This window comes from Onychostruthus taczanowskii, unplaced genomic scaffold (assembly GCF_017590055.1).
Source record: "Onychostruthus taczanowskii isolate IOZ18803 unplaced genomic scaffold, ASM1759005v1 scaffold7, whole genome shotgun sequence".
NCBI lineage: Eukaryota > Metazoa > Chordata > Aves > Passeriformes > Passeridae > Onychostruthus > Onychostruthus taczanowskii.
Window position 1 is genome coordinate 11,774,655 of NW_024504786.1, and position 26,207 is coordinate 11,800,861.

Sequence of the window (26,207 nt, forward strand, 5' to 3'; positions counted from 1 at the left end):
TGTGGAAGTCAGAGGGACTGACTTTAATTCCCATATCCCACTTTTGTTACAGTTTGCACAGGGGCTATAACCTGAGTTTTTTCTACTTTTTTTTTTTAATTTATGAGGGGAATGGAACTGCATTTAATATTTTTATTCTGAGAAAAGAAATAGGAATATTAGAATGAACAGAACAGGCACAAAACACAAATGTCTGTCATCTCCGTAGCTCCAGGAATATTGTAATGGTGAAGATTTCCTGGAACTATTAGCAATTTCACAGATCTCTCCTCAGTGTTTCTTAAAAACAAACAAAAATATCTGCAGAAGAAAAAGATTTTGTTTTTAAATAAGAGAGTGGAGTATTTTGTACTGGGGTGTCAGCAAGTGCTGATTTCAGTGCAAAGGAAGGAGTAAGACCACATGGCTGGGAACAAAGCAGGGGGGTGAGGCAGCTTCCCCAGTCAACAGCGGCAAGCTGTCAAACTGGCTCAATTGTCATGTGAAATCTCAGCCATAGCAAGGATCCAGGCAAGAAATCTATTTTTTTTTTTTTTACTATGCTTTTCGCCTAAAGAGTAACAGTTCTGTTAAACTGAGAAAACTATGATTTTAAAAAGCGTTCTGCAGAGCCCCTGGTAAAGGTATGCATAAGCAGTCTGATTGTGGGGTGTTTTCTTACATGTATTATTGCATTTGGGGTTTTTTCCTCCTTCTAATATGTTTTTTGTGCAATCTTTTCTTTTTCATATTTGTCCTTTCTGTACTTGTCTTTAAGAATTTGTTTGTTTTGCCTCTGTTGCTATTCATGATTAAGATTTTGACAGCTTCTTCATATTTGCTTACTCCTAGTGCTTTTAATTGTCAGCTTTCAATATCTTAGTGCAAACTTCGTTATATTTCAAAATCTTGTATCTCTTGTTGTTCTTGTCCTAGTTTCATATTATTTCATGACACTTTCCCAGAGTCTTGACTTCTAATTTATTTGGTATATTCTAAAGAAAACTAAGCTTCAAAATGCTTAGGAGGTATGACCAACAACAACAATAACAAATAAAAAATTAAAATAAATATAGATACAAAAATACTTTTTTTTTTTCTTTTTTTTTTTTTTTGCCAGAGCTTTACAGTCTCCAGATTCTTTGGAACTTGTCACACACATCATTTTGAGTGCTTTAGATGCCATCATCTATGTTTCAGCAGTACATTACTTTCAAGAATTTTGGGCTTGAAACGTGGGTGAGAATAGCTGGGGGAGGGTGTCACGATCTCTGCCAAATTTAATTCTGGGGCATAATAAGAAGCTTTCTGAACAAAATTTTAATTTTTTCTCCATCAAGCACAGCAGCCTGAGATATAGTGTAAATTATGGTGAAATCTGTACTCTAAATTACTTTTAGAAAGCTTTTAAAAAGCTTACCCTTCTCACCCTGTTCTTCCCAAATGTCTCTGGGAGAACTATCCTGGTTTATATCCAGCTCTTAAAGTCATTGTCACTTCTTGGGGTGCCTTTTCAGTACCCCCAGTGTCAGTCTGATGTCAGCAACTTCCCCTGAGCATTATCACTGCAGGTTCCCACTAGTAGGTGTGGTGGACAGAGTGCTCTGGAAAGGTTAATCAGCAGCATTCATTAATAACTAGGTAACAGTATCCAGCCTGCGGGCTACTGGATGTTGGCAAATAGCTCGTGTGGCGCAAAGCTTGTAGTTTTTGTTCAACTGGTTGAGTGCCTTGTTGCCAGGCTTCCTGCTGGAGGAGGAGTTTGGCCCGGCCACTGGGGCGTGTTGAGCAATGGCATTCATTGAACAGCGCTGCTGGCACCTCCGGGACTTCCCAAGGCTTCACATCTCCACGCTGAGCTCACTAGCAGGAATTCAGTATTTTAAGCAAGAACAGAATAGCCTTCCCAATGATCCTGATTAGCTTTTGGATTGCTTCCACTGGTGCTGGTGTCCAGCCTTGCTAGGCTGAAACTCGGGAAAATTTGTGTGATTGTCAGTAGGCTTTTGACACTTTCCAGCCGCTCCCTTTCATGTGATTGCAAACATGGGTAAACTCTCCAAGGGCTTACTGAGAAAGACACAGAGAGGAGATCACTTTACAAAGGTAGGAAAAATCTCTGCGGTGCACACTCCTGCAGCAGCGCAGCAAGTCTCCCTCCCAGCAGTGTCACTGTCACGTACACACGGGTGAGCAAAGCAACATGACGGCGCAGTAAATAAATAAGGCCTTTGAGTCAGGCTAATCACTGGGTAGGCTCAGCCTGGGTTAATGGCTGAGATCGTGTCCTATTACATTGTTGACTAATGTACTTTTCAGACAGAAGTTTGTACTGTAGACTTGGCCTCAGGTTTTCCTGGTTTAATATCTCTGTCAAAAAGGTGCACGTTCTTCATAAATCTTTATGTATTCATTGCATTTTCTAGGTTAGACAAAATATTATTTTCGTAGCTGGATTATATATTAAGATGAAAACAAAACAAAAAAGAAAATTACAAACTTTCTGGTTTTATTTGGAAGATAACACACCACAGCAACAAAAACAAAGAACAGAATAATTTTTCGAGGCCATGTAATTACAAAAATAATATTTGAATTAGCTTTTAGGATTTTTTGCCTTAGTCTATCAGACTGATATTTTTCAAACAGGCTTATGGCTTACTCCAAGTGATTTTAGCAGCTCCAGTGGGGCTAGTTATGGTGTGAATTATTACTCAGCGTGAGTAAGGAGATCAGAACTAAGCCTAGATATGGTCAGAAGGAGAGAGGGTTTTGTCTGATTTGTCTGTGACAGATCTGCCCTGCTGCTAACTCCCTGGTCTTTCATTTAGTTGCTTTTTAGAGACTTTTGTTAAGACTTACAAGGAGTCCTGAGAGGACAATTGAGCTTTTATGGGTTTTTTTGCAGAAGCAGGAAGAAAGATCAAGTTGCTGGTTTTCTGTTATTGTTGATTTATTTTCTGCTTATCCTGCAAATATTTATTTTTAAAATTTATTTTTAAAAAACCCAAAATCAACAAAACAAAAACCGCAAACAACCAACTAATGTAAATTAGGCTTTGAGGATGTAAGATGGTAAGCTTCAAGGCTGATCTGCAGATAAGGATTTCCCAAGTATACAACAACATTATGATCAGTTCTTGCAGCAAGGAGGCTTATAGCTTTTGTTTTTTAAGAGAATTGATTTCCACGTGAGCTAGTCTCAGTTTAGAAAGGTTTAACAACTAGAGAAAACAGATTTTTTTTTTCACAAGATGCTATAAAAATGAAACAAACTACTATAGACTGTTAAAGTTAGTGGGCCACTTGCTGGGCTCAGTGCCACAAAATGGACCTGAAGGCTTCCCTCAGGCAGCCTCAGGCTCCAGCTTCCCCTTTGCCCAGGGAAATCTGGCCAAACTCCAGCTGTGATGATCCTCTGGGACCAGCTCACAGCGGGCTGGGCCTTCCTAACTCACCCTGTTCTTGGAGAAAGCTCCAGTTCTGACAATAGAAACAGCTTCTCTTTGCCAGGAACTGTCTCCTATTCTCTTTTCCTTTCTGGTGCTTGTATTAAATAGTTACAGCAAACCAGCGAATCTGTGCTGCAAGATGGTCAAAAGAATTTATGGCCTTTGGAGCCGATGGGACTAAGTTTGCTCAGGATCATGCCCTTAGTTAGTGTCCTGCAGCAAAAAGGCCTAGAGTTTAGTGAGGAAACTCTCTCAGGGATTTATAGTATTGATGACTGTAACCAAGCCTGGCAGCCCTTGGATCTTACAGCTCTCTCTGGGCCTAATCAAAGGCCATTGACGTAAACTAAAACATTTGACTTCAGAGAGTTGTGGATCAAGCTCCATGTCTACTCTGAGTGGGTTTGCCTTCCCCTCAGACACAACCTCACTTTAAATTCTTTTCTTCTGACAGGTCTGTAGCCTCATTCCTCTCTCTTAAGCTGGGAGGGCATTTCACAGCTCTCTGAAATGCCCAGAAGTGACTTTTCCTTTCTCAAGGTGCAGTTTCACATTATACCTAATTCAGTGTAACTGCTGGCTGATCCCAAAAGTCCCATCCCTGTTTTACTGATATCAGGTTTAAAGGTGATGTAATCCTGGCAAGATGACTTGACACAAAATTAACCCAGTCCAACACACATCCCCTCTGTGCTGTTTGTGTCCCTCCACCACCACAAAAATACTCCCCCAAAAAACTAACCAAAAACCAAACCACCAAACCCAAAATGGCACTGTCCTTTCAACAGTTTTCCACATTTGCCATGGATTAGTGTAATGTGACTCTGTGCCATGAGTCTCAAAACTCTGCCAGGGGCATTACATAAAAGCAAAGTTAATTTGCATTAAGGCAGAGAACTCAGACAAAGAAAACATTAAGAATAATTCAAATGAAAATGATTTGAATGGTATTATTACCAGCACACAAGGCCTAGTCCAGAAGTATTAATTAGATACTGATCCAAAGATAATGGTTAAAATGGATATTACAAGTGTGAAAACTATCCTTAATACATGTTATTAGACTTAATGTGATTCTCCTCTTACTTTTCACTAGACCCAGTCAGCTCTCAGTCAACATTTAGCATCTTGTTGGAAAGAACTAGCTCTTCATTTTCAGCCAGGTGTTCCTGGGCCACTGCAGATCTAATGTCACAGTAAACAGGGGTTGTTTCTCCATTATTTCATTTTTCTCCTACAGAACTTGGTGTTTCCTTTCAAGTCCATAGTCATTGTTAACAAGCTAGTTTTTACTGCATTCTTTTGTCCAGACATTGATGCCCAAATAACTTTTCAGATTTACATTATTATCTTAATTTTTTTTCTTCACTTTAGATATAAATGCATTTTAATTAATTTTTTTTTAATTTATATGGTGTAAATATCATCTACTCCCATATTATTCCCATTTCAAAGCATATGCTTGAACCTTACTTAAAGTCTTGAACTCTTTTGCTTCATGTATGCATATTTTGAAAATAAAAACTCATAAAAGGACTACAATAACTATTACTAACCTCTAAATTTCAGCATGTCTTCGTACCCTATTGGGAGTCTAAGCAAATGTTCTCAGTTTCCCTTGACACAGTAATGAGGAATTATCCCTATGTGTTCTCTCTTTTCCATAGCTTGAAAATTAAAGCTGTGTCTTTAGCTATAAGATGTGCAGCCCATCTTTCTGAATGATAAAGTTTATATCAGATTCAAGCTACCCAGCTTTTTCAGAGCTCTCATTTTGTATCAGTTTTTTGGATTTTTGGATTTTTTTTTCCAGTGGAATCTGACTTGTCTTTTAAAATTCATATTAATTGTAACTGTTTGTGATACTTAATAGCAGAGGTATTATCCTTTATCTTACAGTCTGTTTACTCATACATCTGGGATCTCCATAGAGAAAAAAGGCCTGGGAAACACCAAGCTGGTGGGAGCAGGATGACAAGCACATGCTTTTTTCATATCTTCTTTTGCTTCTATTGTCAAGCTCAGTGACTCTGTGCTTGCAGGAAGAACCAGGATGTGTTTGTACAGATGAGGAAGCTCCCCAAAGACTGAATTTTGTCCATAGCATCAGAGAAGAAAATTGTGCAGTGCTGGCTTCAGATGAATAGTGGGTTGAACTTGGTTAGATGCTCACTAAGCCAGTCTATCACTCCTCCTACTTAACTGGATGGGGGAGAGAAAGTAAGATAGAAAACAGCTCATAGGTTGAGATAAGGCAGTTTATTAAAGCAAAAGCATACACAAGCAATGAAAAAACCCAAATATTTTATTCCTTACTTGCCACCAGCAAGTGATCTCAGACATTCTCAGAAAGCAGGTCTTCAGTACAAGCACTGGTTCCTCAGGAAGGCAAATGAAAATAACAAATGACCCTCCTTCCTTCTCCTTTTCTTAGCTTTTATATCTGAGCTTATATATATGACCAGTGTCATATGGTATGGAACATCACTTTGGTCAGTTTAAGACAGTTGTCCTAGCTGTGTCCCCTCCCAAGATTCTGCCCAGCCTGCTGGTGAGGTCGGAATGTTGGAGAGACAGCTCTGATGCTGTGCCAGCATTCTCAGTAGTGGCCAGAACACTGGTATGCTATCAACAATTTTCTAGCTACCAGTACAAAGGACAGCACTGCCAGGGCTGTGCTATCCTTCTCAGCCAGACCTAACACAAGATGTGACCTCTACAGGCTCAGCAGCACTTTCACATTTAGTTCCAGATATTAGGACGTTCAACTCTGTTGGCCTTGTGTTGTCACAAGCTCCCTGTCAAGTTCCCAGCTTTTCTCTATCCCCTCTTTCCCACTGATATATTTTCTCAGAATTTGTGGAGATGTAAACAGGAGAATAGATGCTGTTGCAGAGAAAAAACAAGAAGATAGTTCCCAAAGCCCCTTGCATTTCCCTAGGACACCTTTAAGCACTTTGGCCAACTCACACCATGTGCACAGAGATCTTTTCAAGATCACAGCACCTCTAAAATACCAGTGCTTCTGCCATGCCAATACCAGCCACTTGAATTCTTGGCTACATCACTGAGGAAAAGCTTGAACTAGTGACTTCTCTGTCACATGCATTAGAGGCCAAACATGCCTTCATAACATCCAAAACATTGTCATCAAACTCTGGAGACTGTTATGTTCTGTGGGTTTTGGCCTTGGCCTGGGAAATTTATGACCTAGGCTCAGCTTTATGTTCTGCCAAATTCAGTGTGAAAACTCCTCAGAATAGAGCATACCCAGCAGGCTACACCGAGTATCAAAACAACTGCTTTAATACTATTTTGTTTCTGCAGATATTTGTAAGGCTTTTTATGTGTTCAAAGCATGGTAACAAGTTTCAAAAAATGAAAAAAAAATTTTCTATCTTTCCCTCAGTTCTAATTACGTGGCCTGTCTCAAAACAGGGTCTTTCCTTCTCAGAAGGCTAAAGACATGGTAACTAATTTTCCCACATAGCTAATTCTATTGCTGAAAGACTCAGATTCACTTTCAGTAATTTCCACTTGATTCTACGTATTCCCTGCTGAATAAATAAGCAAAGGAGGTATCTTCCATGTTAAAAGCTTTTCTATATCTCCTTATTTACAGGGATATGGAATTAGTGTAACATCTGCTTTTCCCAGAAATAAATACCCGAGCCAGAAGATTTGCAAGTTGCCTTGTTTTTACTCATATTTATAGGAAAAATCTCTTAAAACTAATTTTGTGAGTGGAAATTTCACTGTTAAGTGCAGATGAGAGCACATTATGAGGTTTCCCGGTGTATTTTGCTCTCCTTACCTGATTCCCGTGGGTCTTTTGAATCCATGTATTGCATTCATAACTTCTAAAGATCCTTCCTTTGAAAGTTTGCTTAGGGTTTCCTTTTTCTTTTAATATGCTAAAGTTGTTTGGTTTGGGGTTTTTTAATTACTTTTATGCCAATGTGTACTATGAGTGTACAAAAAGCTCTGACAACTTCTTTCTTTGCAATTTCATTCTGGGGTGGTTGTTCCCAAAGCTATCCTGAAATTTCTCCCTCAAGATAAAACAAAATTTTCTTGTTAGATATAAAAGAGTACTTTTTCTTATCCAAAATTAAATATTCCCAGGAGAAATACTGTCTCATATTCAGAATACTACATTTTATCATCTTAAAAGTAAGGTATCTAGTCTCTCTTCTACCTCATATTGTAAAAAAATAAGCTGTAGGACTTAGTCATGGTGATGCCTTGAGAGGCTCCCTAGAACAGAGGCTAGACAGTGTTAAAGGAATAAAGTAGGAATTTATTAAAAAAGCCTTCAAAGGGTATACCTTGGACAATACAAGAGCCTGGCCAAGGCTACACCCAAGAGGGACAACAGATCACACATTTTTACACTTTTATAAGTGTTGGTCCATTTACATATTGGTTAATTGTCCAATTATAGCTTCAGGTTATGAAGTCCCATCCTCCCAGTTTGCTCTCCTCAGTTCCCTGTTGTTTATACCTTTTGGGCCTGAAGCTGTAATGGTGTCCTTGGTTCTTGGGCTGGAAAAGGATTATTTTGTCCCACCAAACTGTGAAGAGAACTTGCTAACACTCCATATGAAGTTCAGAATTATATACTAATGCAATACAGAATCTGGAAAATAAGCAAGCTAAAACTTAAAGCATCAATGGAGCTGGGTTCCATAGAATCATAGAATAGCACGTTGAAGGGGGCCTGCATGTTGCCTGTAACCCTTTATTCTATTCCATGCTTCCTCAAACACTTCCTCAAGCACTGAATGTTAGGTGGGAGGAGGTAGGGAAATAAAACTGAGCCTTGCACTCAGAAGGACATCAGGTCTAACATTCTTTTTTTGAGGATCAACCTGCCAGGCAAGAGACCAACCAGCAAGACAGCCTGGCTCTGGGCCTCTTGTGGGGTGGGCACACTTAGTATGGCAATGGAGCAGTATCTTACATCTACCTTCTGTAATAGAAATTGTTTCCCACTTTCATAAGTGAGGTATGTTTCCCCTTATTTCCAACTAACTAAAGCTGGGGGGTAGTAGAAGGGAAGGTGTACCTTTTAAAGGGAAAAATGGTCCCCATTTTCTAAAAGGTGCACAATAAAATCATTGTCTTCTATTTCTTAAACATCTGTTCACACATCATTTTTTTAAAAAGCAATGGTATATCTACAGCAGAAAAATGCAAGCAAAATCTTTTGCAAATTCTAAAGTTATGGTTAAGCTGCAGACATGCATATCTCAATCACACTATCTTTTAGTGAAACGGGTTAAGCTTTCCTTCACTGTATGAACAGATAGAGTACTGTGGTTTTCCTTTGTTATAAATCTTGCTTAAAACTTTAAAATAACACATTGAAATAACTTATATCTATTCTTGAATTATTAAAAAAAACTGTGTAAAAGAAACTGTCCTCCATGGGCCTGTAAGTTTAGTGCTGACATGACTCTTTTATATGGCCCATTTAAGATAGATGATAAAGTAGCTCTTTTTCTGCATTGGAGATACTTGAAAAACATAATTTTAAAATAACTACAAGCTTTAACCTTTGAGGAAATTTCTTAGTAACACTGTATTTTTTCAAGTATGTAGCCTTTTAATACAACTATTGCAGACCAAAGTATTAAGGAAAGCTGTTGAACCTCAAGGTCTTTTCTCCCCCACACTTTGAAAACAGAACATTTCTAAATGAGTGACCATTGCCAACCTGAGCCAGAGGGCAGCATTCACCACCTTATGGCATACTGCAACTTCTGATGAATCTCAGCTACTTTTTAACTCCTCTTTCTCTGTACAGTACCAATCAATGCATTTAAAAATGGCTTGCCTCATATGGCCTATTGCAAAATTGTTAAATGAATAAATGACATTGCCATTAGTGTTCAGTTATAAATACATTTGAATTTTAAACTGAACATATGTTTCTTCTATGCTTGAAACTACCAGCTTTTTCTTCTAAAAACTGTGCCACAGACCCAGGCATGCCATAGTAATAAAATTTAGGATTGAGGATGTCAAAGCTCTTTAAAGATGATATCACTATCTAAATTTGATTCATTAGATACTAAAGAAGTTTCTTACTTGAGGCTGCACAGTGATCAAAACTAATACAAGAACAGACCTCCTCTGTCTTAGCTGTGATCTTGATTTAGTTCCTCCTTTACTACGCTGGGTATCAATTTCAAAATAAGCTTTTATTTATGGGTTTGGTGTTTTGTTGTGAAGCTGTTGTTAATTTTGTTTCCTTTGATAATATTAAATGACTTCTATCTCAGCTTAAAACTGAATTTCTACAGCCAATTCAGGCTGGAGAATTCCTTGAATACTTACTCCAGTTTCACACTCTCCTCCCCCATAACCATTACATAATCATTTCTCCCAATAAAATATTTTAGATCAGATCAGAAATGTATGAAAGACTAGAAGATATTTCTTGGCTTCAAGACACATGCAAATCACTTATTTGAGGGAGAGCAAGTGATAAGATAAACAAGTTAAAAAAAGAAAAAAGTAATGAAACACTTGTCTGCTTCATTTGACAAAGAATAAGTCTGGTGTTTTTATTGAATATCAGGAGTGAGCAGAGGAGAAAGCAAGAGAGGGAGGTGGATGCAAAGATTATGTAGGGATGGGGACACTTTGCTCTCAGTTCAGTTTGTGGAAATATATGCTTAGCCATAATGCCAAGTCATGAAGTTACTTCACTAAACCTGGTGGGAACTTGCTTGCATTACCTGAAGTCTAACATTCTCTGTGTTGATTTCCAAAGAATGTCTCCAGATTTGAATGAGGATAGCTGAAAGTAAATCTTGGCCAGAATTTCCCAGATGATGATGAGAGGGTTTTAAATGTGTTTTGTTTCACAGCAAGTGATGAGGGAGTTTTAGTCTGCAGTGGCTAAGATCAGTTTGAAACCATTTGCAGCTGAGTAGTGGCCATCACTTTGAAATTTAAGAGAAACCAAACATATTTCAGGAGATTTATTTCAATCACAGATAAAAGACAATGGGGTCCCATGGCAAGCTGGGAGTCTGCTCCTTTTAAAGGAGCACATGGCACTTCAAGGAAAAAAAAAGCATGAAAGGAAGCAGTGGTGTGCAAATCAAAATAACCCCTTTGTCTTTCTCTCTGGATCCATGCTTGGAGAAGAATGGAGTGTAGGGGAAGAATTCAGACCTGTCTTTGTTCAGTCTCCAAAGGCAACTACTTTCTCTCTGGATGAGAAAGAAATTTAGTTTTAATGGTGGTGGAAGCCTTCCTTTATTTTAATGATCAATACAGGCTGTTGGCAAAAATGCTGTCTTCAAATAACTAATCATTAAAGATTAGAAATTAATTGGTTTGAGTTTGGTGTTTTGGTTGGGAATTTTTTTTGTTGCCGCCCTTCCACTGCAACATAAGATTCATCAGTTTTTCACCTGCTGTCTGCCACCAAACTGAGCTTCTGGATTCATTCTGTCCTTTGCTTTTTGCTGGATAAATATGGATTCATTTCTGGTGAGGGGTGTGATTAAATGTATCATGTTTTACTTTTTTAATGCTTTAATCTTAAATCCACAAATATTTTGTGCTCTTTTTGCAGGTGACAGTACTCCAGTGACACCAATTCACCTGAAGCTGGCCAGAATGAAATCTAATCTTGGGTAAGAGACCTATTGGATTGGAGGTGCTACTGTGACAAGCATAATTTGATGGCTTCTTCCTTGCTGTTTTCTTTAATCCTTTCCTTAAAGCATTGCTGATGAAGTTGAGTTGAAGGTAGGCCCCTCTAAATTTTTCATGTGCATTTATCCCCTGAATTAATGTTATCTTTGGCAATTTTCACCAGTTATTCCATGCAGTGCTGCCTGTCTGCCCTCTGAGCTTTCAGGCTAGCTCAGGACACAGGCTCAGATCACAAAATTGCTGCCACTTAAGCACTTAATTATACCTAAGGAGACAAGGATCCACATTGTACCCTTTACAATAGAGCCACAAGAAAAAAACAAAGTCCCAGTGCCTTGCTAGCCAACGGGATCTTTGCCAGCACCAAGTGGTGGGAAGCATGAAGAAGTGAGTGGGGTGACTCCTGGCACTGCCTGTGCAGCCACGGTGACAAGTTTTTTAAAAATGCTGCTTTTGAGAGAAAGGCCAGTAGTGTTTGTGTCAAGGGGCTGAAAAGGGTGCCATATGGGGCTGAAAAGCCTCCTGATGTCATTCCTGATGAACTATTTTCAGTGCTCCCCTCCTACTTGGATGATTGTACTTACCTGGCTGCTGTGCTCTTGCATCCAGGTTTTGCCAAGTGGTTATCTTCCTACTTGCACCTGTTTATTCTGTATCTGCCTCTCTGGAAGGCAAAATCTGGAAAGGTGCAACCAGTTATCAATGATTCTATTGGGATTTGTCTGTCTGGTTGAACTAATTTCTCCTGGAGTTCTACCAGTGGTCTAATTTAATTACCTTGTTTCAAATCCAGTTTTAGTGGGAAATGCAGAGGAATACAAATCCATGAAATTCATCTATTTCCATAAACATATACTGTGTACAATGTACTGTCTGTACCCAGCTTCTCTTTTCTAGTAATGATGGACAGTCTCTAAGTCTTTGGGCAGGGGCAACTAGTTTAATGGCAAATGTAGGTCTTGGAGAATTTCTGAGCTTTGTAGCTTCATATAAGTTACAATACTGCTTGCTTTCCTTGGAATACAAACACCCTTGTGCTGTAATTTCATCTTAAATACTTTTTATTCTCTTGCTTGAAGGAAACCTGCCTTTGTTTAAGTTTATTTGGAGGATCCAAGTATGTTATATGAATTATTTTTGTGCTAGATAGATGTAGCTGAAATGAATTGCTAGAATGTTTAGAGTGGATGAAAATCTGTATTCTGTATAGCCACTGACTGGTGTAGAAGGTTGAGGCATTGTGATTTGCTCTCCTGTGTCTCTGGTTTGAATTTATAGGAGAATAATAGCACCACACTTGATGGCATACTGTAGTGGGACGCTGAAGTCACACTGCAAGGTGTTTAAGGCAGTAGTACAAAAATATCATTTTAAAATAGAAAGGTGGATAGTTAGTGCTTAGGGCTTTCCCTAGGACTGATTTTGTTGTAGGTTATTTGACAAAATCTCATCTTTTTAACTACTGAACAAAACATTATATGAAACAAGTATTTGTCTTCAGGAAAATGTATCTATTATGTGTTTGAAGAGAGGTTTACTTTGTATTCTACAGAAGCTGGACATGCAAATAGAGTATTTGCTTATAAACTCTTATGGTCATTGAAGAGGTTTTACCTAATTCTTTTCTTTTAAATGAAAAAACTATGACAAACACAAAGATTTTAAGCCGATGATTGGGATCCAAAGGACAGATAATGCAGACTCCAACGGCGTTTGTAACAGTTCAATTCTCTACGTGAAATATGTTCTCTATCTCGAAAAAGGAAGAGAATATGAAAGATGTTGTGTCAGTGATTCTTTAGATTTTCATTCTATTGGTCAGAGTTGAAGAAAATGTATTTCTATACACCTACCTCCTTTTTTCAAATTTCCAGTCTCAGTTCTTTGTGTGCTCCATGGAGAGGCTGTATACAATTATGCCTTGCTAGTAAAACAAGATAAAATAATATAATCCCATTGCATTGTCACAGAGATAAAGCGTATGGTAACTTTTTGTTTTAGTTGATCAGCAGGGTGGCCTAGTAAAATAAATTCCCATCTCCTGGCTTTGGCTTATCTTCTGATTCCTGAGAGACACAACAAAGAAAAGTAACAATAATAATAGAAGTTGTATTTTTGCTTTCGTTTGATGTGAATATTGCAATAGTGGAGTCTCATGACAGAAAGGACAAATAATTGTGTGTACTACCTGAACATCAGTGGCATCACATGCTGCAGTGTGACTCTGTTGAAATGCTGGACTTGTGAAAAAATAATTACACAGTTATAATAACAGTAATAAAACCACATTGAGTATGCTATCACCTCTAGCCTGGTTATAATTGGTACCACACCTAGAGGTCCTAAATTAGGTCTGCTCAAGTACTAAACATAAATAGCATAAGTTTCTTCCCTGAACAACTCACATTTTTAGTGTTTTCATTTCTGGAATGTGCCACTCCTGTCAATTATTTCAAACATTTCCCTGAAAGAGACAAAGTCTCTGAATCTCATCTGCAAAGTTTTCTTTGTGTATCCAAGAAGAGCAATCAAATCATCAAACTATTATTTATTTCTCAGAAATAAAAAATAGGCAACTTATGCACTTTGTATGTTTGATTTGTTAGGAGTGGTTGTCCTCTCTTGGTTTGACAACCTGAAAGGAAACACACGGCACCTCCTTCATCTTGCTTTGCATGAAAACAGTGCTGAGCTTCCAGACAGGGTTTTACTTGAGGCCATGCTGGTTAATTTTGTTAAAAGAGTCTCAGCACATAACTCATATTAGAGAATGAAGAGAGGTTGTTTCTCTATAGGCTCTTTTTCCCTGTTACGCTGTGAAAGTGAATTTCACAGGTACTAAATGTATTCGCCCACCTCTTTTTTGCACCCCAGAGAAAGACTACTGCACAAATCACTGTACAAAACCCCTCTGAGCCACGTTCAGGAGGGCTGTGCTTGGACTAGGGCTCTGCATCTTTATTAGCAATTCTTGTTAAACACCTTAAATTTTGTGGTGGATGTCACAAGGCAGGATCATTTAGAGAACTTGCATAGTGCAGCATAGTGGTGTCCTTCAAAGCCTTCCCAGCCTCTTCCCCTCCTCCCAGCCTTCGGTAAGCACCACAGAGGGGCTGCCTCTAGGAAGGGCTTTAAAGATCAGCCTCACTGCCGTTCTTTAGCGGGGGGGGGGGGGGGGGGGGGGGGGGGGCGGGGTCCTTGTGCCCCCTTCTGAGGCCACTGAGAAGCAGCAAAAGCTATATTCCTGAGCCTGTAATAGATGCAAATTGTGCAGATGAAGGAGACGAAGCTCTAACAGCCGTTGAATGCAATCTGTGAACACTGCTGTTTCATTTATAGTGATGCTACCTAGGCATTTGCACTTAAAAGGAACAGTAAAGAGGTGTCAGAACAATCGCAAGGCTGCAGAATTGAAACTGCGGCAAAGAGGTTTTGAGCCATGTGAAGTGTCGCCTGCAAAAGATCTCCTTTTTCCGTTAGTTTTTGTTATTACTGAAGGCTGCTCTAGTTCTCCTTGTTTTATGACACCGACTGGTTCTTTTGCCTTCAAAGACTCAAGATGCAAAGAGGCAGGGAAACAAATTAAGTCAAAACTGCAATAGCTGGTGAAAACTGCACGAAGAATGTCATGGCTGCTCTTAATTTGTCTATTTAGGTTTGAAGTAGCTTTGCTGTACAACTGGATGGCTGATTCACTAACTTGCCAGCTGCCTCTAGCAGGCAGCAGTAGAGTTGCTGTAATGTTTCAGTGTTATTCTTGCTTGCAGGACAAAGGGCTGATCCTCAATTGATGCAACCTTTGGAGGTATGCATATTACCCTGGTGAGGATCTGAACTCCTGATGCCTTTTAGTCTTTTTATTTGAAATAGAGGAGAGGTTTTGAAATAGAGAAGGTGAGAAATTGCACACTAAAAAGTTAACTAAAAATCTAGTGGCTGTCAAACAACAGAGAGTTACTGATTAACAAATAACGGGCTTGCATATAGTGTCCTGTTAAAAGCACAATAAGCTGTGATTGTGTGCTAGATTATGATTATCTGCAAGCACTTGCTGCTTACTGCCTGCAAATATGAAAGCTATGTGTGCCTAGGAAAAACAAGGAAACAGAGGATTTGTTGTACTGCACTCGGTGTGTTCAAAGTGCCCTAATCCTACTGAATAAGAGCAAATACTGCTTGAAAGGGAATGTGGAGTTTTAAAAAGGAATATATGTGGTTTGTTTAAAAAAAAAATTGAGTAAAGCTGTATAAATTTTAGGGTATGATTGGCTTTGTAGCTACAGCAGATTAAGATGCACTAGAGAACCTGTTGTTGTTCTGGATCTTCTAGACTTCCTATGGGATACTATTATCTGATTTTTATTAATATCAGTCATTTGAATTCCAGTAGTGTTCAGAGACCCTGATTTAGACTCAGTCATAGTAATGAAGCTGTATCACAACGAACTCACACTCAGTTTAAATAGACAGGATAGACAATTGGCAGGCAAGTGTCCCACAACCAAAGAAGATCAAATTACCTAAGACCTTGTCATCTGTTAATGTTAGTTCATTTTGTTTTTTACATACCTCAGTAAAATGAGTAATCTATAAAATAAGAGCATGCTGTTCTCACATTTTGGAAAAGTTTGAGGAAAACTAATGATAGCAAAATGCTCTCAAAACCTTTTATTTGATATATTATAAGTTTAAAGTGATGATGTTTTTCATACAATATGAATTTGAGCTGTGTGAGTCTCTTGCATCTTTAGCTTTTAGTCAGGAATGTATTTCCCAGGGAAATGCAGGAGGGGCAGCAGGACTGTTTGTTTTAATAGTTCTGTGTGTGGGTCTGAACATGTGAGTGAGCAGGAGATCAGCAGGGCAAAACGTGCCCTAAATGCTGTAAAGTCTTATACAATTGTGTCAGGCAGTAAACTCAAATGAACTTGCAAAGTCATGCACTAGTTCAATTTTGGAAAGGAAAACCTGGCTTTGAAGCCAACCAAATCAATCCCTAGTTCAAATTAAATTTGGAGTGTCCTGTGAAGCTCCAATACACAACTCCAATAACAATCAGCACTTAAGGTGCAGGCAAATAATGTTTCATTTAAAAGAAATTGAATAAGGATTACTGACAGAGAAAGGTTTTGATGCTGTTTTGTCATTAAAGTCAAATTATAGCATTATTGTCCTAATCCCATATGTCTCAATCACCTCTCTCTCACTCCCTCCATCTCTCTTTAGTGCACAAAAAGCCCTGTGCATGGTTGGTCTTGTGTCTTCATCTCATTAAAACCTTGCCATGCAAATGTATCATAAGTGTTGCCTGAAGACTTCTGTCTCATGCAAAATTTAGCTTAAACTCTACTGGCATCAAATAATTTGTTATGCACAAACCTTCTGTTTGGTTTGCTGACATTCCTTCTTAGCTGGCTCTCATGGCGATTCATTATCTTGTGATATGGATTTCCAAGTATCATCTTTGTATTGATTTTTATATCTTTAATAACCACTCCACAGAAGATGGCTCCACTTGGTGTCATTGATCGCATCAAAAATTCAAGGCTTACAGAAATACTAGACTGCTAATTGGTAGCAGAACATTTCAGACTTCATCTTAATACAGTCTTAATCTTCTGCACTAACCTGACTTGAAGATTTCCTTATTAAGGCTAAAGGGAAGCTTGTGAATAACTGGAAATTACCTGGTGAGAACAGGTAAAATGTGGTAAATGGAAATAACAAGGGTTAGATCTGGAAAACAGCTCTCTTTTGTCTCTTCCCCTTCACCTAAATATCCTCCTTAAGTAAGAAGCATGGTTCTTCTAGCTGTGGAAAAAAAAATGTATGTTCACAGCATCACATAACATGCAGTGGGCCAAATGGCATTGAATTTCTGATGGATCAAAGACAGTTATTAGGTTTAACAAGTTCAAAAATGTGTGCTGTAGGTCACTTCTTTCAAAAAGAAGAGATCAAAGAAAGGTAATTTTAATCTTTATTTTTTTATGCAAAAATTAAGGGCTCTATTTGTAAGCTAGACAGTCAAGTCTTGGCTAGGTTTGAATCTAGAATATCTGAAAATGTGCACCAGAATATCAATCTGAAAATCCTTCAGTCTGTTTAATTTGCCTTAGTGTGTTGTTTAAAGCTTCTGTCTTGTTAAGTTTTTCAGCAATGTGGTTTGTCAATGACAAGGAGGTGATATGTGTGTCCATATTTTTTTCATTACTGTATTTTTTCACTGACACTTTTTCGCTGAGATTTTTCCCAGAATTTTGCACTTTTTATATTCTAAAACTTGAAAGCATCTGAAAATAAACCACACTGAGTTACAGGGAAGGGGTTTTTTTAGAAAATCCAGTGATAGACAAAGAATATGTAGAGACAGCAACATGTTAAAATCAGGAAAGATAATTTCTCAAAAAAGCTGCCCTTGTAAATTGTTAAAAAGCTGTTTAAAAAAAGTGTCTTCCAACAGCCACATGGTCTGTGGATTAAACATAGCAAGGCAGATTGTCCAGCTACTACTAAGAGTATCAGTCAGGGCTACTCAATCAGTTCTTGCCAATAAAAGGCATTGAGACAGCACCAAGTCTGCTGGTTCAGCCAGACACTGCATGCCATCTGTGCAGTGGGAGCTGCCTGGTATGTTTCCTAAAAGATTAGAAGAACAGTTAGAAACATAGGATCTCCCACAGGAATGTGAGAGACATCATATATCTGCGAACTTGGTGAGAATAAAAATGAAATGTGTTCATAGAGCAGGTTGGAATAACCTTGGTCCCTTTTGACCTCTGTGGTAAGCAGACCTCTTTTTCCACTAGACCCTATCAAGTCTGTCAGGTTAGCACTAGTTTCTTTATGAACAACCTAAATTTGGAGCTGGCTGTAAGAAACTCACATTATTCTCATAAAGTCCAATCAAAAACACATTACACGGTTAATGCATCCATACACCTCTCATGCCTTTATTATGTTCCTGTTGTCACTCTCAGACTGAGAGGAAATTGTTCACATCAACCAAATCTTCTCAAACAGGAATCTAGCAGCTCTTTTCATTTCAGATTTTTACTGTGTTCATCACTAACCTGACTGAGGAATATATTCATGGAGTAAACCAATCAGCCAAGGAAATGCTGTCTCCTTATTTCCAGGGAGAGGAACAGAAAATACGAGGCCAGTATAAGCGCTGCTTATTTACAGGGGTGAACAGTGACTCGCAGATTTGTGCCTAGCCCTGCAGAGCAATTCCTGTGAATGATTATATATGAATGCACGCCTTAGCCATCAGAATGACTGAGGGATTTATGGTTTGGCCCAGGGTAGGCTATGTGAGGAAGGACAGTGATATAGCTGGAATGTAGTCTAAATTTACTGACTTCCAACTTCGTGTTGTTCTTCTTAGTTTAGAATTGGCTTCCATTAAAAAAAAATAAAATACCTTTGTAAGCATTCAATTTATTATGGACATGACCTTTGTTATGGAGGTATAGACTACCTACCAATAAACAGAATTGGAAGATGCAACATATTGGCAAAAATTTGGTGGCTGTATACTTGTATCTGAATTCAAATGGAAACACCTCTCCTACTTACCCCCCAGTAGCAACAGAATACTCAGAGTACCAGAGTGAAGATAGTTCAGATGTCTGTTGAATCTCTACTGTTCTGTTTTCTTAAGATTTTTTCCATCTTTTTTTTCCTAGCTATATTATTAAGCAATCAAGGATTGAGAAACAGTGGGCAAAAAAGCTACTGGTTCTTCCAGCAAAAAGGAAGCACTGAACAGTAAAAGCTTAAGAGATCACCCATTAGCTTTAATTTCTACACTTTTTTTAAAAATTCCATTGTTTTGTTTTAAGAAAACTTCACGTTTTGAAAGAAAAGACCTGTATTCTCATGTGACAAGAAAGAGGAAGAATCTCAAAGTATAACTTAGACCTTTTAGTAAGCACCATTCTTCAGATCTGTCCCCCACTTTGTCCACCTGCCAGTGTTCATAGTTCACGACATGTAGCTGTGAGGGCTGGTTGTGCTGCAGGACATGAGGGTAATTCCCATTGATTTCAATGGGTATTACATGCATCCTGCAGCGGGAGAGTAGGGCCCTCAGGTTTCACTGAATAGCAAATAGTCATGTAAAATCCAAGGATCCTGTTCTTTCCCTGCAGGGTATGTTGAAGTCAATGGGAGTTACTTTTTAGACGCTGTGGTGGGAAAAACTTATCCTTATAAGATAAAGTGCTCCATTCATTGTTGCATTTTGATTAATTTTTTACAAAGATCCTAGTAATTAGATTTTTTCTATAGAAAATATGTTATCTTCTGACCTTCTTTATTCCATTTTAAAATGAAAAATTAAGCTAACCAAAAGGAAAATGCATACAAAACAAAAGCCCACAGAAGAAATGTGAGAAAACTAAATTTACAAAATTGCCATGAATTTAGTGTAGAAGTTAAACAACTCTTTGTGAGAGACTAAAATGTTATTCTCTTATAACACTCTCTGCTCACACCAGATATCCTAACACAAACTTCTAGCATTGGTTCTACTGATCTAAATAAGGAACTAGAATTTGGCAAATCAACACAGAATTTGACATCTGTTTCTTAAAGCTTGAATTTTGAGACTGAGTTTCCATCAAATCAAAGTTTACACCCGAAGCAGATTTTAGATATCTCCTTCACTAGCATGTTATAACATTAACTGAAGGAAAGGCTTTCTTCCCATCCCCCTGTTCTCTTCTACTCTTCCACCCCCAAGTGCTCTCCTTGAAAGCAGCAAAGAACTTAGGAAATCTGGGCAGTCTATCAGTTTGCTATGGTTCATTTTACCTAATCCAGACATCCAGCACAGCAGGGGGAAAACTGCTGTATCTAGTGAAACAAGAGCATGAATAATTAAAACTCTGTTATTAATGAACTTCCAGTCGTTATGTAAATGAAACTGATTTCAAGTCTAATTTGTCAGCCTGAATTCTTTTTCTGTTCTCCTTTTGTCTAGGACAAGAACTCATCATAATGGACTTGATAATAAAACACTGGCAGACATGCTGAGTGCAGTGCCCATCTGAGTCAGGGCTCTTAGCATGGTTAATTGATACAGTTACTGCGGATAAGTCTATAAGGCATTTGTATGGCTTTACATTTTACAAGCTTTTTCTTTTTTTTCTTTTTTTTTTTTTTTTTTTCCCTCTTTTGACAGTGCTAGCTATTCTTTGCACATTCCTCATTACCGTTTACCTTTACATGAGGGGTGGCTTGTAATTACTGGCTGGTAAATACTTTCCTTCTCATTCCGTGCGCCGTTCAAAGACAGCAGAGTTCAGAAAGGTCTGTGGGAAGGGAAGTCTGTAGTTATCAAACAATGGCTAACAGTCACCAGGAGAAAAAGCCTGTCAAAGCACAAGGCTGCCGGGCCCTGGGTCCTTGCCCCATTGTCTTGGATCAGGTGTCAGTCATCGTCCTGCCCACTGCATTTACTGTGATACCAAATAACCAGTATTGAAGTTACACAGAAAGGACGGGCACTCCACTGGGAAGGATGAGATTAGGTTTTAAAAGAAACCCTGAATTTTAATTTTTTTTTACTTTCACCAAAACCAAGCAGGATCTTTTGAAATATCCTATACCCTAAATTGGTTGAGCCTGTAGTAGACAGCCAGATAGAGTGAGGTAGGTGGGGCTGAAAGGTTGCCTTCAAATGATGATTTGTTTTGGGGTTTTTTAAGTCCTCTTGCTTTTGTCCTTTAATTCTCACCAGTTAAATCTCTCTATTTGTCTTTCTTTTTGTTCTTGTTAATATATTCCGTTTATTTTGATTTATTAGTTCTGATTTATACTGTCAGGGAAAAGTTGTTAGTGAAGGTTCAGAAAGTAACCAAGCAGAGGAGCATAAGCATTTATTTCTGTATATTCTCTGTGCTAAGAAAGAAGAGGTTAACAAAAGAATCCTCAAAATAGGATATTAAGGGTAATTAAAAGTAAATAAATAAATAGATAAAGAAATAAACCCAGACCTGGAAGAAACAGTGTCTGCAGTCCCTGGAACCAGCCTAGGTCTGGTACCAAGGGTGGAAACTCAAAACTGGACATTTTACGCACAGGAAAACTGTGAAGTAAGGATTATTTATTTTAATCTGTGTCAGGAACAACCCGTCTCTTTTTCTTGTAGCTTGCTTTTTAGGGCTTTTTTCTTTTTTATGATAAAAAGAAATTGTAGGAGGATAAAGAAATTTCGTAGGAAATTGAACAAGGGTGAAAAATTCTCAGTGTAGAAGTGGGAAAGCATATATTGAAGATTTCTTCTCTGTTTTTTTTCTCTTTTCCTTCACCCTAGGCTTTCTCTCTGTGCCATCATTGTGCAGAGGTCTAAATAAATGCATACAGGGTAATATTTAGAATTACTCTCTGAGTAGACTGTGCTACTGGCCCTTCTTTACCCTGGTGGACCAGGCAAAATGTGAAGGCCTGGGAGCTGGAAAGAATTAAGAGGAGGACAGTTTTTGGGTCAACTTGCCTGCACAGGGAAAGTTTTTGGCTTGTCTCCTAAAACCCAGTGTGTTTGGGAGGGCTTCTGAGCATACCTTTGATGCACTGTGGTGCACTCTCAGTTGTGCTCTGTAGGGCAGTGGCCAACAAAACTCTGTCCTGCCTGAAAGAGGTTCAAATGCCATGGGGGAACAAGTTCCTTGCTTCCCTAGGTGAGGCAGATCCCAGCCTCAGGCTTTCCTTTGCAGAGCTGTTCGGGACATTTCAATTTGTGCACCATCTTTCCTTTCCTATGCAAATTGTAAAAGGTAGTCAGGGAATATTGTGTGGTTTCTGTCAAAGGAGGAGAAAGTTTTAAAAGCAACTCATTTCTGTCACACCTTGAGCTGGGAACTACATGGTGCTTTGAGCATTCTGTCAAAGAGGTTTGGTGTACTCGTGGTGTGTGTTAAAATTGCTGTGGGAATATTACTGGTTGAGAATATCTATTAGATGTATATTTAGAGGATGTATTTTAATATCTGCTAGCCTGACTTTATTATTTTTACAGTAATAAGACCTAAAATACATTAGATACTTGCTGAAGCTTTAAAATATTCTTGCAACATAAACATAATGTAAAATCTAGTTTAGTTCTAAGGTTAGAGCTGAAAAGAAGCAAAAAGAGAAGGGAAGAGGTCCAATGTTTCAGTGAAACAAGTTTCGTGCAACAAAGCAGGTGTTTATAGAACGCTTCATTTTAATTCAGTGAAGCTAATATCCCAGTTTATGTTGTTTGGAGTAATAACAGTGTAACACAGAGCTGTAGCAAAGATTTGCAGGTTTCCTTTAGGTCAGTAACAGTTGCTATAAACACATCGGACTATTTTTTTTATTATTATTCTACTCCATCTACATCCTGTAACTGGAGGGGAGGGGAAGGGGAGAGGGTTAACAGTTTTTACAGTTTAGAAGGCTTTTCTTGTTGTCACATGTAAACGAAATATACACAGGTGGCTAGGTGGCACTGTGGATTAATGTACTTCTGAATTAATGTGCCTAGAGTGGCTTGTATCACAAAGTAAGTATATCTGAAGTGCAAGCTTGCTTCCCTTCCTGGATCACCATGTGTGCAGTCACTTGAATTGCATTATTATTTATATCAAGATCAGAAATCCAAAATAATAGACACTGTAATCATGAGAGAATTATATTAATGAACCTGTGTTTTGGAGTTACATACTGCTTTGCCGACACTGCTTTTCTGCTGAGGCTTGCTATTTATTCTAACAGTAAGAAAGAGAAAATCACCTAAACTACAAACACTGTTGTAAAAGGAAAAAAACAAAACAAAAAAAGTTGTTCCCGTGTTGTATTTGGAGTTTAAAAAGTCACTTTACCAGCAGTATGGGCACTGAGTGGGCTGTGGAAGTACTCTAAGGCTGGGAACTGTGGGTTCCTTTTGAAGCAAGAAGTGTTCAGAATTGCATGCTGTAACTACTGAAATCCACTATCCCAAGCAGGCAGGCACACATTGCCCAAAGCCATATACAAATTATGCCTCTCTGCAAACCTATTTCAATGTAAATATTGTCTTTTTTTCAGGGGTAGTCCTTCCACTGCAATAAAATTGATAAATTTAACTCAGCAGTAACTTTGGTAAAGTTTAATGATTGCAGTAGTCTCTGCCTGAAGCCAGATGAACCATACTCATTGAAGAAGTTTTGCCCATTTAAAATGTTTTGCTTCTCTAAGGAAAAGGAAGTAGGATGCATATAACCAACAAAACTCAATTATTGCACATTCTTAGTCTCCTCTAGTCAACTCCAGAGGTAATAATCACTATAGGGATTTCTAAAAGGTAATTACTGTATATTGCTTAATTATAGTTTATTAAGATCAAACATACTTCAGTATTTAGTTGATGTAACAGGAAAACACAGTCTGTGTTTATAGTTTTAAATGCAAACAGTGCAATCTGCACTGAGGCTTAAAAAATGTGGATTTTAGGATACAGCAGTTTAGATGTCAAGACTACTGCATTAGCCACCCTCCCCTTTCTAACAGAAAATGCAGTTTCTGTAACCTGAGGCAATAGTTCTTTATAATGCACTGTGTATATTCGTTCTTACTCCTTTCTACTAAAGTTGAATGTTGTAACAGAGGGGAATTGATCAGGTACAGAGTATTAACTGCAAGGTATTCTTTCATGTGCAGTATTAGCCAAAGATGTATACAATTAGTTAAAGAAACAACTTTGGAAAGAACTAAGTGCCTGTAAAAATCAAACTGATTAAGAAAGAAGTACCTAACATCCAACTAGATCCATTTTCCTTAAATTGAAAATGAAAGCTGCCACTTCTACTAAAAGCCCTTGCAGCCAAGAGATTTCACAGCAGTTCAGTTAAAGCCTAGCTAATGAATATAAGTTACTTTACTGGATTTTAGTTGACTTTGAAATTAAAGTCTGAAACCGTCGGATGCTACTAGCAGAGCTAGACTATAGCAAAATGGACTTAATAAACTCCATTGTGCACTGAGATCCCTAGTGAGATTTGCCTTCCACCCATGACCAATTGGTATTATTTTTGTGGTGACTGGTACTTTTGTCTCTGAGACTGGGATTTCTGGGAGTGATTAGCACTTTTCAGCAGTGATTGACAGGTTGTAGCAGCAATGAGACAATAGGAGGAATCATTAGGAATTCAAATGCAGATTTTTGTTTGCATGCTTTAGGACTGATTTGTGTAGAAGTGAAATCTAGATATGAGGGCAGAAATCAGCTATTATTTAATCCATTTTAATAAAATACAAAAGGAGAAAGATGAAAATGTGCTAAATAAAAAAAATAAAAGAGAACAGGATAGACAATAAGATTGCATTACTGTTAATAAGATTCTCCCACTATGTCAGTTTTGGGGGGGGGGGGATTTTTGGTTTGTTTTTTTTTGTTTGGTTTGACATTTTTTAGTGGTTTTTTTTTTTGGAGAATCCTCTCCTAAGTGTTTTGTACAAAATGCTGCTCTAAGTTTGTAATAGAAATGGTAGAGTACAGTTTGTAGTGAAAATATTTTTTAATACTGCTGAATTAAAATCCCAGTAAAAAATATTATCACTTTGCAGAGGAAATGTTTATGTTGGTGTCATACTGAAGCTTGAAAAAATCGTCTCTGTTGCATCTAAACAAGAGGCCATAGGGAAATAATTACAGTGACTGATTCCAAGCATTGACCAGCAATTGATAATTGGCCATAAATAATTAGGAAATAATGGCACGTCAGTGGTGTAAATTATGTAAATTTAGTAGCTATGTCTCTAGATACTGATTGAGTGCTTTACAAGTGATTTTTCTTATTCAGATTATAAATTTAATATACTGTACATGACAATTTAATCTTGTTTGGCATCAAAGCTACCAAGATAATACAGAATTATACAAGCCTAATCAAAGAGAGAAAAATCAGATGAACATCATTATTTTGGAGAGCTGGTTTAATGGGAGTTGACATTTTCAAAAGAGCATCGATTCTTCTTTTTTGTTTTTTTTTTTTGAAACAACAATTAATCTGAACTAAGTTTCTGAAGCAATACGCTAACAGAAAAAACACTGACTGAAATTATAGATGTGTGTGCTCACAAGGTATTAAATATTTAAAGTATGATTTTGTATAGCACACCCTGTTTGCATAAAATGATCATAGCCCTGAATTTTTATTCTTAAATTGTGCACTCTTCAGAACTAATGCAGTATTTTTTGTGTTGTGATTAACTTCTGAGGATTCTGTCATCCTTTCCTTCTCTGTTGATATCAGCAAAGGTCTGTAACTTTAGTACTTTATATCATAGTACAATCAGACTGTGTTAAAAACCCCGTCATATTAGCTAGCACGCATTGCACAGAAATGCATAATGCCTCCCAAGAATATAATTTAGAGCACAAGGGGTTGGGATTTTGTGAATGAAATGTAGTCAACGTGCTATGTAGTCTAGTTTTGCTGGACTTGTTACCATATGTGCTGAAAGTTGTTTCAGAATTGATCACATGATGGTATTTTATCTCACAAACTACTTAATGTTCACCAAGTGACCATTTTACTATGCATAGTTAAGAAAAATCCTAATATTAATACAAAATAGGAATTTTCCATGAAGTCAGCTAGTTCCTGGTTATCAGTGGAGTCTAATTTGAAAAAAAGCTTCTAAAAATTTCCAGGAAAGATATTCTGGTGCCAAACTGGTGACCCAAATAGGTATGTCTCCAGCATAGTGCACACATTCACAGAGTAGTTGTTGCTGCAGTGTCCCATTGCTGCATCAGTGTGGGAAAGGTTTCAACCCTCCTCTCCACCTTCACATTTTCATTCTTATTAATTGGATTTGGCATCTGGAATCAAACAGAACCTTTGAATCTGCGTTTAGCATTCAGCACGTATTTGTCTCCCCCTGAAGCTGGCTTTGCTGCTGTGGGACCAAGAGGAGTGCACTGGCACACTGTGGAGGGGTGGATGAGGTGGAGGAAATGGGGCTCTGTGGGGTGGAGGGAAGAGCAGGAGAGACACAGTTGTGCAAACCAGTGTTAGCTTCCAGTGTCCTGCCAGCCCAGCTTGGAGCATCTGCTGTTGCTGTGTGAGCAGCAGCTCCTGC

General features: G+C 38.1%; 1 protein-coding gene across 1 annotated transcript in view; it reads left to right on the top strand.

Annotated features, from left to right (window-relative positions):
• Window positions 1–470: 470 nt before the first annotated feature.
• Window positions 471–26,207, top strand: part of ADGRL2 (adhesion G protein-coupled receptor L2) — a 321,354-nt gene continuing 295,617 nt past the window's right edge. The window contains exons 1-2 of the mRNA XM_041421361.1: window positions 471–623; window positions 11,026–11,086. The gene's annotated coding sequence lies outside the window, so the exon portion shown is untranslated. The remainder of the gene's footprint in view (window positions 624–11,025; window positions 11,087–26,207) is intronic.